This window comes from Felis catus, chromosome B1, assembly GCF_018350175.1.
Source record: "Felis catus isolate Fca126 chromosome B1, F.catus_Fca126_mat1.0, whole genome shotgun sequence".
In the NCBI taxonomy this organism is placed as follows: domain Eukaryota; kingdom Metazoa; phylum Chordata; class Mammalia; order Carnivora; family Felidae; genus Felis; species Felis catus.
Window position 1 is genome coordinate 167,664,397 of NC_058371.1, and position 13,009 is coordinate 167,677,405.

General features: G+C 36.0%; 1 protein-coding gene across 2 annotated transcripts in view; it reads left to right on the forward strand.

Annotated features, from left to right (window-relative positions):
* YIPF7 (Yip1 domain family member 7) overlaps window positions 1–13,009 on the forward strand; it is a 46,619-nt gene that overhangs the window by 8,470 nt on the left and 25,140 nt on the right. For both annotated transcript variants that reach the window (XM_045056430.1, XM_023253147.2), the window contains exons 2-5: window positions 2,667–2,885; window positions 4,043–4,183; window positions 7,014–7,120; window positions 11,413–11,551. The gene's annotated coding sequence lies outside the window, so the exon portion shown is untranslated. The remainder of the gene's footprint in view (window positions 1–2,666; window positions 2,886–4,042; window positions 4,184–7,013; window positions 7,121–11,412; window positions 11,552–13,009) is intronic.

Below are 13,009 nucleotides of genomic sequence, written 5' to 3' on the forward strand. Positions count from 1 at the left end.
ATATGAAAAAAACAAGTGTCCAAAAAAAAAAAAAAAGCCTAGAGGCTCTACTCGAAAGAATCTCTGTGGATTGCAGAGGATTTAAGTTTGCAATAAAATGTGTGAGCAGAAATTGTTGGCACATTCAGGCTGTACATCCAACAACTTTGCATTAAAGATTATAGTCTCTTATCAGAAGCTTCTGGAGTGGCCACATCAAGAATGTAGCATCTTTTTAGATGCACTTATTTGCAATATTTTAGTAGTTATGGGAGGTGTTTTTATACATCATATAATCCAAAAACTTCATTTTATTGATAAAAAAAATGGAGATCCAGGGAAGCTAAGTAAATTGCCTGAGGTCAAATGGGGGAAGAAGCCATCTTACATTATTGTATGTATGCCTGTGTGTCTGAAGGAAATGATGACTAGGGAAATCTCTGAGACAAAACTCTGTGGTGGTCTTAGTGAAGGAATTTGATACTGTCCTTCCCTCTAGAAAAAGGTGAGCTGTAGGTCCTCTGGTATCATGTAGGTTTTGTTGGATGAATCTCATATCTCCCATTTCCCTTCTTCATTATAACAGATGATTTAGGGAGAAATAGCATGAGTGTCTGACATCTAGAAGACACATTATAGTAGATACTGTTTTGCCTTGCCAGATGAATTATATGACTTTGTTAGAAAAGGAGAATTTCATAAAATTGGCATGATTTTTATGAAGATGAGTTTTGTTCATTTAATTAGTTGTTTTTTGGTTTTTTTTTTAAGAACTTACATAAAAGCAGTTTTACTGAAAAGGATCTTTTATTATCTATTGTTACAGAGCAACACACATTCATTATCTCATAGTTTCTGGGTCAAGAAACCTCACATGGCTTATTTGGGTCCCCTGTTTTCACAGACTATCACAAGGCTGCAATGAAGGTGTTTGAACTAGGAATCTCATCTGAACTAGCATCTCATCTGAAGTTGCAGCCAGAGAAGGGTCTGTCACCAGGCTCACTCAGTGACTGTTGGCAGCATTCAGATTGGGTTGACTGAGATCCTCACTTCTTACCTGTCTATTTACTGGAGCCCTCCCAGTTACATGCCTCCTGGGCCTCTCCCACAATGCAGCTCATATCATCAAAGTGTGCAAGCCATGCAGACAATAGATAGAGTCTCCCAACAAGACAGAAGTCACAATCATTTGTAACTTAATCGTGGCCATTACATACACCCCATGACCATTGTCATGTTTTACTGATTAGAACCAAGCTACTTGTCCAGATTACACTCAAGGAAAGGTATTATACAAAACATGAACACCAGGATGCTGGTATCAATCAGAACCATATAAGATGCTTCCTACAACAACTGTAAAGCAACCTTTCCAATAAGATCTCTCAATATCACTATTATTCTGTGAGAACTATAGTATGATATCCACAGCCTAAAATTCACAGCTTTAACAGTTGCTTGGCAGGATATTTCCATATAAAAACACTGTCCTGCAACCCTTGGAGATCACTGGTCTTTAATGTGTTCATAGTTTTGCTTTTTCTAAATATCATATGGTTGGAATTATAGAGTATATAACCTTTCCAGATTAACTTCTTTCACCGCGTAATATATATTTAAGTTTCCTGCATATCTTTTCATGACTTGATAACTCCTTTCTCTTTAGTGCTGCATATTTCATTGTATGGATGTATCACAGTTTATTTATCAATTTGCCTACTGAAGAACCTGTTGGTTGCTTCCAAGTTTTGGCAATTATGAAGTTGCTATAAACATCAACGTGTAGCTTTGTTATAGACATACATTTTTCAATTCCTTTGTGTAAATGCCAAGGAGTGTGATACGTCTATTTCTTAATAGAAATGTTTGTCATTAATATTTGCTAAGCAATTAATTTATCACTATGTTATGATAATTACTGTGAGCTATTACTGTTTCTAACTTCATGTATATAGGAACATATATGTAAAACATATACAACACTGTAATATATGTATTTAACTACAACGAACTCATGTAAGTTCTAAAGGCTATTACATGATTTGAGGAATATATGTAAAATGGTCAGTCCTGAAAATCAATTCTGCCAAATGAATTTGAGAGTATATTTCTTTTTTTAAATGTTTATTTATTTATTTATTTATTTAGAGACAATGAGTGGGGGAGGGGCAGAAAGAGGAAGAGAATCTTAAGCAGGCTCCACACTCAGCATGGAGCCTGACACGGGTCTTGATCCCATGACTCTGGGATCTTGACCTGAGCCAAAATCAAGAGTCAACTGCTCAACCAACTGAGCCACCCAGGTGCCATCTTCCTCACTAATTTACTACCCTAAGCCCAGACTTCTTTATCTCATCAATTCTTCACAAATCTATTTTTTTTGGCTTATGTCAATTTAATTATTAGACCAACCAAAGCATCTGGAAGGAAGAAGAGAATTTTCTGCCCCTATACCAATTCCACACACCAAATCATGTTCTACTTATTTATTGCTGTATTACAAACCACTCCAAAATGTAGTGGCTTAAAATAAGAACCATTCCTTTTGCTTATCTATCTGCAGTTTGGGCAGGACTTGGCAGGGATGAGTTCTTTCTGTTTCCTGATAACTGTGGCCTCAACTGGGATGACTGGAAAAGCTGGAGACTTGAAATGCCCAACATCTCTTTTTCTTTTGGTTACAGGACCTCTCCATGTGGTGTCCTCACACAGCCTCTCCAGCATGACAGCCTCAGGATAGCTGGTCTTATTATATGGCAAGTGGTCCAAGAACGAGTGTTGCAAGAGACCCGTGCAGAAGCTGAATAGCTTCTTCTTTATTACCCAACTCTGAGAATCTGAGAACACCACTTCTACCACATTTTATTGGTTAAGCAAGTCACTAAGGCCAGCCCATATCCAAGGTGAAGAGAAATAGATCCCACTTCTTAATAAGAGGAGTGTCAAAGAATTTGCAGTTATCCTTAATGGGCCTCAAATCACAAAGTGTTCAGTTGCAGAGGTGTATCATGATTTATTTAACTAGTCCCTTAGACATTCAGGCCAGTAGGAGATTTTACTTTATGTGTGTCCCTGATTACATTCTTAGGATAAATTCTTTCCATTGGATTTGATAAGTCAGGTAACATACAAGTTTTATAATGTGTTTCAATGCCTAATTACCTGCTATGGATTTTTAAATACAATGTACAGTAAAATAAACTCTAAGAGAGTTCTAATTGCCTTCATATTTACTGAAACTAGATGTTTTCACTTAATTTTGTCTATGTTAATTTGATGGGTTAAAGTTAATTCTAATTTTAGTTTAAAATTATTAATACTTTAAATTTTTGCCTGTTATTAATTGCTCATTTCTTTGCTATTCTTTTCTCTTTCATTTGAATCTCTTTGTCCTTTTCTTCTGAATTAGAAGGTAATATCTTAAGTGTATTCTCTACAGCCCTGATTAAACTTTCTGAACTATCATTTATACTCTATCATTTCCATTGAGGATTTAAATTATTCTGTTTTACTAAATGGCTTCTTTACATGCTTCCTAAATAACCCAACTCCTTTTTGGTATCAGCTTCCTCCTCTTATGTTTTGTTCTAATTTGTTGTCTTCTCATTTAATCTGTTCTCTGACTTTGACTTTGAAGACATGTGTGATCTTGTGAGGAAAATTTGAGTTAAACACAAATCCAGTCCATTACTCTATTTAGTGGGCATTTATAAACCACAATATGTTGCTGTCCTGCAAAAGGGAAGGGATGAAAACGGGCACTCCTGTCAACCCCTCTAAGCTGTGGGCTCTGACTCTTCCCTCAAAACCTCACTAACACTGCAGATGAGCCCTGGAAAAGAAGGAGGGTACAGTATAGATTTGTATACAAAATACTGGTAAAGCTTAATGTTTGTTTTTCATTGGATAAGAATAAATGCAAATGGTAGTTCTTCTGTGGGATTTTTATAGTAGGCTGGATCATCAGATTATTCAGCGAAAGTACTGTGTGGCATGAAAAGCTCTATTCCCCCAATATAAATTGTCACTAAATACCTCTTATCTTTGACACTACCAATAGCCGCATAGAGGGGAGACGGTAGTTCCAGGATGCATCAACCTTGACAATCAACAACTTCCACCCCAGTGCTACTGCTGCAACTCCTCTTCATGGTATTCCCCAACACCGACCCTCCTTCTCACTAGAAGAAGCCTTCTCTAAGTATGTATCAGCATACAAGAAGGTGGCCAGATTTTGCCACTGGCACTCAAGCAGAATCCTGGGGTCCCTGGGGCGGCTCAGTCAGTTAAGCGTCAGACTCTTGATTTTTGGCTCACAGTTGATGAGATCTGGTACCACATCAGGCTCTGCACTGATAGTGTGGATCCTGCTTGGAATTCTCTCCCCCTCTCCCCCCCATGTATTCTCTCCCCCCTTCCTCACTCTCTCAAAAATAAATAGACATTGGGAAAAAAAAAAAGCAGAATCCTTACCATAATGGCATGGCTGCTTTTTCTTCTAATATGTATAAAGCCTATGACTCCAAGGATCTCAGGATTCTACCTCCTTCTTTTCATATGAATGACTGTTGTCCTGCATGATGCGAAGGATGTGTCATTTTTCTCACTGCAGACTCATCAAGTTTATCATAGAAATTCTACCCAGATGCTGGCAGTAGGCTGATTCCAAACATCACTTTTTCTAAACCCCCATGAGCATCTTGTTTAGAAATTGTGGGGCAACTTTCTAGCCTAGTGCCATTTTAAACCAAAGACCCAAAATATTTTTTAAAAAGAAACAAAATTGTATTAAAGATATCGTTTTGTCATTAAGTACACTAATTTTCCTAGCTCAAGCTTGTGAATGAAAATATAAATACTTCAAAGTACAGAGTTGTTTGTAAAAGGACACCTATATATTAAGGCAATGTTTGACTAAATGTCCACCAAATTAAAAATTTAAGCTGTAGGTAATGAGTGATATCCTAGTGCCAAAAAGTGGAGCTACTGTTTTATGAAATAGGATTTCTATGTTAAGAATTACATTTAAATATACATATGTATGTATACATATATATGTATATATACATACACACATATATATATATATATATATATATATATATAATATTTGGTCAATTTTTCAAACTGCTGCAACTCCTTTTACCCACTCAGTGTGATGGAATACCTTGAAAAAATCTAATGCTACAATTGCAAAGGTAGAATTATGGCAGAGCATGGGATAGATTTTGCCTTTCATTGCTTGAAGAAATATAGATAAAATATGCTTGCATCATTACTGATTGGTATCTGAGAGAGTTTAATCAAAATAATAAGTGGTATACTGGCAAGAAAGTCCATTCTTAGTCTGTCATTAAAATCTTTATTTCTTTCTAAAAAATAAGAGATAAAAGTTGAAGTAATCTTTCATGTGTAATCACTATTTGTGTACATAAGATACCCATCACCTTCTTTTAGTGAGATGGATTTTTTCATGTAGATTTATGTAATAGCAAAGAAGAATTCATTAATAAATATTTATGTGGTGAATTACTATAAATATTGGACAGAGAGTGAATATAGTTACCTGTTATTCTCCAACTTTATTTCCACCTAGAAGCATAATCATAACAGATAATATTTACTGAGCATTTACTATTTGCTCCACATTGTGTTAATTATTCCTGTTACAAAAGCCTGTATAATTTAACTCATGTTTTATACACAAATTTATTTATACTCACACATATATACTAATGTGTGTTACATATGTGTATTCATTTTAATAACTTAGGTATATTATAAAACATGGAAAAATAAAATGAATTTGATAAGATAAATAGTCCCTAACAAGTAGGTATAAATTCTATTCATTTTTTTGGGGGGGGGGCAGATAAGGGGACAGGGGACAGAGGATTTGACTCGGGCTCCTTGCTGACAGCAGTGAGCCCAGTGTGGGGCTTGCGCTCACAAACTGTGAGATCATGACTTGAGCTGAGTCAAACGCTCAACTGACTGGGCCACCTAGGTGTCTCTAATTGTATTCTTATTTTTCAGATGAGAGAACTAAAGATCTATGTGGTTGGATACCTTGTGGAGGAATTTATGTAATTAGTAGGAAAGATTTCCTATAAAAATTAATTTTATTGGTCTGCTAAATGTATATAAATTGGATTTTGTTATTACATTTTAAAAAGATTTCATAATAATATGGTTACTAAGAATGTATAACTCAACTACTACTCACATCAACTTTCATAATTTCAGATGCAAATTATCTTTTTGCTAGTGTTTAATTATTACCAAACTAAAAACCTCATGCATTCAGTAATAATTCTGCTCGATTCCATTTTTTCTCAGACAAAAGTGGAAGCTAACAAGAAATAGCCAAATTGGAACACAACAATAAATTATGACAACGTTAATGAGGGAAAACCTTGTAGTTCTATCTTCTTGCATAGAACACGTTGAGCTCTTTAAAATTCATGCATTGGAACAGAATTTTATGCCCATTTTCATTTGACTATGTAATATTCAGGGCTGTGGTTTCAGACTTATAAAATAGAAGCAGCATGGTTTTTAATGGGAACATGATCAGAAACAGATCTTAGGTGGTATTAACAAAAGGACCATGTAGAGAATACTGACCAAAATATAGTTTTTAAAAGAGTAATGGAAATAAACTAAAAAAACAAAAACAAAAACAGGAGTCTGGTGGGTGCCTCAGTCAATCAAGTGCCTGACTCTTGGTTTTGGCTCAGGTCATGATCTCATAGTTGGTGAGCCAGCTTGGGATTCTCTCTCTCTCTTTCTCTTGCTCTCTGCCCCTCCCCCACACGCCCTTGCTCCTGCACAAGTGCTCTCTCTCAAAATAAATAAACTAAAAAGAAAGTAATGGAACACAGATTGTATCATATTATTTCTACCTTAATAAGAATAGTAATTTATGGTTACAATGGAATCATTGTACACTAACTTGCAATACAAACTGCCCAAATTAAGTAATTACTTGATAAACACTGGTAACAAACAATCCATTTCTTTGTCTGCAGGGGTAGAAAATGATGATACGTTTTTCTCGTCGTCATTCAGTGGCATCTCTGTTCTGCCAATATTTTTTGAAGGCTGAACATAAATATCATTTAGTGTTTCCAAAAAGGTACGTTTCTAACAACAGTATTTTGGACAGCCACAGACAGTCTTTTGGGAGAAACAGTTTGAGAAATGAAGGAAAACAGGGCTGGATGTGAGAATTGGTGGTCCAAGCTAGGTTCTGTCACATACTAGGTGTGTGAGTTTGCAAGAGTCATGTAGCTTTCTGAGCCTCTGTTTTTATACCAAAGGATCACAGTAAGGATGTCATAATCTTATGTGATTCTTAAACTGATACACACCATTAGAAATCCTGGGCTCTAAGTATGCAAATTTAAAAGTAGTGATTGTTATCCATCCATCTAAGTATTTATCTTCTAATTTAACACATATATGTTTGCCTAATTGTCAGATACAGGGTGAATTGTTTCAGGTAAAACTGTTGATCATCTCACAATCTCTTTAACACCTGACAGATCACCAGAAACAGAATAAGAAATTATGGATGAAAATTCTCCTTATTCCCACTGTTAATTGCAGTCAGAAACAACCAAAGAGACCCCTCCACCCCCCCTACCCCCCCCCCCCGATTTTGGCAAGTCACTATGTCATTAAAGGTACAATTTCAATAGTCTTTATGATGTAAACTTATTACAATCTACAATGTGATATTTTAAAAGGGACATCTCACTTTTTTGTGTTTTTTTTAATGTTTATTTATTTTTGGGAGAGAGAGCAGGAGCAGGGAAGGGGTAGAGAGAAAAGGAGTCACAGAATCCAAAGCAGCCTCCAGGATCTGAGCATAGATCTGTCTTCCAGATCTGTCCGCACAGAATCTGACATCAGGCTCCAACTCACAAACTGCGAGATCATGACCTGAGCCAAAGTTGGACATTCAACCGACTGAGCCATCCGGGTGCTCCATCACTTTTTCAAGTAATTACAAACAGAAATCTAAGTGGGAGAACATGGTGGCTTAACCTATAGTGATAGTGGAGATGGAGAGAATTGGTTAGTGGAAGATATATTTTAGAGGTAGAATCTGGAGCATTCATTGAAGAATTAGATGATTTCAGAGTTAAGTGAGTAAATGGTTTGCAATTCCATTTCTTGGAATGGAGGAGAGAGTATTCAGTTGGGGAGTGTAGAGATTTTTAAAAACCAGTTTGGCTAAAATTGGTTATGGCTATGAGATAACAAATGGTCTGGGGCTGTGAAGAAAGGTGAGCGCTGTGTATGACTTCAGGAACTGTCTATACAGAGATGATGTATAGGGCCAAGGAAATGGATGAGATCACCTTAGGAGAGAGTTTAGAGAGAGAAGAGAGGAAAGGGAGGGAAGGATGGAGGAAGAGAGAATGGGAAAAGAGGAAAAGAAAGGAAAATAATTGCAAGCAGAACATAGTGCTCTTTGCATCAGGTAAGAACTTTTTTCATATTATCCCATTTTTTTGATCACTCAGAACCCAGAAATAATTACTTAAGTAGTTTAATTAAAATAATTAACTGATGAAACTGTGACTATTCATAATATTGATTTAAATGTTCTCTCTGGGCATCTGGATGGCTCAGTCGGTTAAGCATATGACTTTGGCTTAGGTCATGATCTCACAGTTTGTGAGTTCGAGCCCCATATTGGGCTCTCTGCTGTCAACACAGAGCTCATTTTGGATTCTCTGTCTCTCTCTCTCTCTCTCCCTCTCTCTTTCAAAAATAAATAAACATTAAAAAATAAATAAAAAATAAAATAAGCTTTCTCTCTCTATATTGGAGATATGTATGTATATATACAAATACTCTATATATTAGATGATTCATTAATGGAAAAAATTTAAATACATATTTTATGCACATACAATGTTACATTTATAAGAGTAGCTCCACAGTATCCTGGCATATGTATTAATGGTTCATTAATGCAGTTACCAGGAGAATGAAGTCATTTGGTTTATAAATGTTTCATGGCTTATAGTTCACTTGAGGCTTAGATTAATTTCATTTTTATATGCCATTTTTGGTCTATGTATTTCTGCAGTTCATTTAATCAAGCTGGTTTTTCATGAAGGAAAAGTAACTTGAAAAGCACAAAATCACAAAATAAGTTTAAAATTTAAATGGACTAAAATTGAAAATGTTATCTTTGGTAAACTTGTCAGTGAATTTGTATGTCAGAAAAAAGAATACACTCTGAGTCCTTGCTGTTACAGGAGGGAACTTGCGTTCTCACACAAAGAACTTTGAAAGAAGGAATAGAAAGCATGATGATCTAAATTTGGCTACTATATAACAATTTGGCCTTTTCCTATGACATTAATACATTAGTACGAGGAAGCTGTCAGAATTCTGATGTCAGAAATCATCTTCAACAATTGTCCCTCTCTTTCCCCTCCTTTTCAGTAGAAGTTGAACCCTAACAAATCTTTCCACATCTTTTCAACCTGTTCAGTCCTAGCTCCATGGGACCTTATCCACTTAGAACAGCTTATCATTTCCCCAGAATGAACTTACTTACATGCCTGCTTCACCCTTGGCCCCTCCAATTCATCCTTCCCTCAGCTGCCAAGAATCTTCTATCAGTTTCTCCCGTGCCCACTGCTGTCCTAGTCCAAGCCACCTGTGCCTCATGCCTGTGTTACTGCCACAACATCCTCCTAAACAATTTCTGCAAAAACAGATCATATCATCCCATTGCCTGAAATCCCTCAGTGGCATTCCACTTCAAGTTTAATACAATCTAAACTCCTTATCATGTCCTCTATGATCTGGCCTCTGCCTATGCCACTGACTTCGTTCCATCTCCTTCAACTTTTCCCTAATTCAAAATGACTACCACCTGGCTCACTTTCTAAACCACAAACTGCAAAATTCCTTGCCACCTCAGAGAATTTGCTTTAAATCCTCTTCACGTAGTCTTTCCAATGGCTTCTTTCTTAACAACCAAGTCTCAATCCAAATGACCTTTTCAAGATGCTTTCACTGAATACCGAATCCCTCTCCCCTTTGCACTTTCCGTCTTAATGGCATATGCTAACTTCTTGATAGAGTTCAGTTGATTCCTGAAATTATCTTGGATAATAATGTGGGCTCTGAGCTTAGCATAACAGGTTTCAAACATTGGCTCTTCCACCTGCTAGCTTCCACCCAGGAAAGGTATTTAATGTCTATTTCTTTTCCTCTAAAATGGGATAATAATACTTCATAAGCTCGTTGCAAGACCTAAATGATTTAAACCTAAAGTTCATAGAACAATGCCTTGCTAGTCATTTTTATTTATTGCAGATACAGTAGAATCTATTACTAAACTATATCTCTTTAAAATACAGAGTCTAGTCTGTCCACTTCTGTATGACATCTGGAACACAGTCTGGCATTAAAGAGTAGATCCTCAATAAATGTGTGAGCTACTGTTACCTAAGTAGAGACCTAGTAAAGGGCAGCTCTGATCAGAGAAATCCAAACTCCAAATGTTTTAAAATAGTGTGGGGAAAAATTATTTATTTATCATTCTTGCCTTTGGCTCTAGTTGAAAATTTCTAACTGCCAAATATATTTACCCTTGAACACCAGATTTCAGTTACTGAGGTCTGGATACATGTGAAGTCTCAGTCCTAAAAAGAGAAATCAGCATGAAGCAGATCGTAAACGAACTTGACCTCCAGCCATGAAGTTGATATTAGAAACAAAACCACCAGGTCCAGATAGAATTGGGGAGTATTAGCCAGGTTACCTGGGTCAGAACTAGGGAGAAGGTTCCTGGATATGACCTGCAGATATAGAGGGAACCAACCCAGGTAGCTTCTCGGGATGGAAATGGGTCTGATGCTTTCCGGTGGTCAGGATTGGCTCAGAAATGATCAGGATTGGCTCAGAACATGCCCTGCAAATAAGCACTAGTGGATCACATTAGTGTATCCATGATGGGCTCTGCTGGAGAAGTAAGAGAGAGGGAAGAAATCAGATTACAGGGAGCTTTCCTAAATGTTGCTTATATAAATTGGTTCAGATGTGGATAAAATTGACAACACTCCATTTTCCGATTGTTGCTAAGATTGCTAGTTAAGGTATGCAGTATGTATTGATTTTTACTGCTTATCATTAGGAACTCGTGGCTAGGTTAAACGTGTTATATAGGCCATGAAGCAGGAGGATTATTACAGCCTCTTGTTTGCCTCAAATTAATGATCTTAAATCAGAGTTTGATGGCACATGTACACAGGAAAATTGAATCTACCTTTTCACTTTATCAAATTGTATGTCCCTATACCATTCACTGTGTTTGTAAACTTTAACAAGTTCTATAAGATACTGGATACTGTGTTTGGCCTTGGCAGGCTTTTTTTTTTTTTTTTTTGGCTGTAGCACCTGCTCAGAGTGTCAGAGTACAAATTTAGAAACCTATAGAGAGCCAGAGGGTCATCATTTCACGAACTGATTTGTTACAAATTTCTCAAGTGAAACTACGTTGCCTGGAAGACCTCTTGACATAAACAATACAAAGGTATGTGTCTAATCCTTCTGAAAAACTCGGCATTTAAACAAAACACGAAGCTGAGTTACATAAGGACTCCAATACCGATAGTCATGTTACATAAAGTGTTGCATGTTAGGAAACCTTAGTGTATTCTCCTATGAAATTACTCTCTATGCTGCATAATAACTTATTTTCATGGACTGAGAAAGTTATGCTATTAAATTTTAAGACCTTTAAATTATAAGTTGTTAAAAGATTTAATATTCTTCTAGTCTCGATTTTGGTTTACATAATTCATAGCTACTTTTATACACATTACTGATGAAAAATTTTGATATATGAAGTCAGATGTATGAATTGCTACATCTAATTTTAGAAAGGCTTTCTGTATTTCTACCAAACTGAAAACAATTTGATGTATTTGACAATTACTTGAATATTTGTGAGTAATGAAGCCCTTTAGAGCTAAGGCTGTTTATACAATTTCATTCAAAACTTATTAATAGCAGTATTCTATAAGTTATTATATTGTGTGGATTGCTCCTCATGATATTTAAATTCACTCCTTGAAATAAAATGTTTTTCAAAGAAAAATAAAGATTAAAATGTTGAGTTGAATAACCCTATCTGTCCACTGGAAAAGATTCTTCATTCTGTAGTTTTTATCCAAAGAGCCACTATTACTTTGCTATTGCTTTTTTCCCCACCTTTTTCTCCTTTCAAGTCTTTCTTCCTCCCTCTGGTATTTCTAGCCATTCGGTCTAAATCAAGATCACACACTCTACTTTGCTCCCTAAGCGAGTGGAAACTATATAGAAAGTGTGTATAGAAAGATAGACTCCTCCCTTAGCAGAACTGAGCCTTTCTCCCTTTTGCTCAGCCAGAAGCCTAGGAGTAGCAGGAAAGGCAGAAGAAAAAGAAAAAATGTTCCAAATACATTTAAGGAATTGGAAAGCAGAACTAGGAAACTGGTTTGTAGGATTTGGGTGTTTTGTTGTTTGTTTGTTTGTTTGTTTGTTTGGCAGTTGGGTTGGGAAGGCTATTAACACACTTCAAAACTCTAAGGAAAATGAAACTCAAATAGAATTATCAGTCATTTGTTTTCTGGCTTTACAACATGGTTGCATGCATTTAAAATGAGGGACTAACATTGTTTAAGAGAAAATCTAGATGTATACCAATTTTAAAACGTTTTCTTTTAAATTGCTAAGAATGAAGAATTTGATGAAAAATGCTAGTTCTTTCACATCAAAGTCAGTTTGGTCGAAGTCAGAGTCCTAGTGAGTGGAAAAAAAAATTCAGAAAAGTTCATTGAAGATACACATTTTTAAATGACTTTCTAAATACATTTCCACCCCCTTCCCCAATACTTAATTTAACCCATCCAAAGAATACGTTACTCTCTAATAGGAATCCAGCCATAATAACATCATCAGTTAATCCTTGCTAAATATCTCAAAAGAAATTTTACAGACTCAAAATTCC